We start from the raw sequence: 789 nt of genomic DNA on the forward strand, positions 1-789 counted from the left end.
CCGCCGCGTCCCTGTCAAAACACACCGTTACCTCACCTGCTGCAATCGGCACGGCAGTTGCTTTGCCTTCGCGTTCAACGTTGATTGTAGCCATTTGAGTGGCGGGAGCATCTGTGATTCAGCCTAGCACTCTCCAGAACGTTTAAGCATGCATCTCTCTCTTCATTTCTCTCACTAGAAGATAGGCATGTGCGCGCACTGCTGATCAACTCCGCTCGTTCATCCTCACCGCTCTCTCTCACCGTTGCTGGTGCATGTGCACACTCTACTATCTTTGAGTATCTTTGAGCTTTTTATTGTCGTGTAAGTCCATTCAACTTCTTTTGGCTTGCCCTTGCCCGAAAGGACAAAGGCCATAGTTCGCTTAGCCTTTGTGGCTTAACTAAAAACTCTCTCTCTCTCTCTCTCTCTCTCTCTCTCTCAAGTACAGCATAGTGTTTCCCTCCTATTCATAGCAATCCACCTCTCTTCTCACTCTCTCGCGACGTCCTCAAGGCTTCACAGGAGATACGTCAGGCGACCTCTGGGTCTCTCCCCAAGAAGCCTTTGCAGGGAAATCACGAGGCAATTGTTTTGAGGGCTGTTGGACGAAGGTGCCGAAGAGGGAAGGAAGGAGGGGGAGGGGGTACAAAGGGAAGGGAAGGAGAATTCAGGTGGAGATGGGGCTTGTTGCAGGAATTAGTGGCAAGAAAGGGGAAAGCCATGCCGGGGAATCTCACAAACTAATAGATTTTTATTTAGGTGGAGCCAATTATGTATGGAATGGAGCTATTAAGTAAGAGATGGCAC

Source organism: Adiantum capillus-veneris, chromosome 24, assembly GCF_014529385.1.
Source record: "Adiantum capillus-veneris isolate H3 chromosome 24, ASM1452938v2, whole genome shotgun sequence".
Taxonomy (NCBI): Eukaryota; Viridiplantae; Streptophyta; class Polypodiopsida; order Polypodiales; family Pteridaceae; genus Adiantum; species Adiantum capillus-veneris.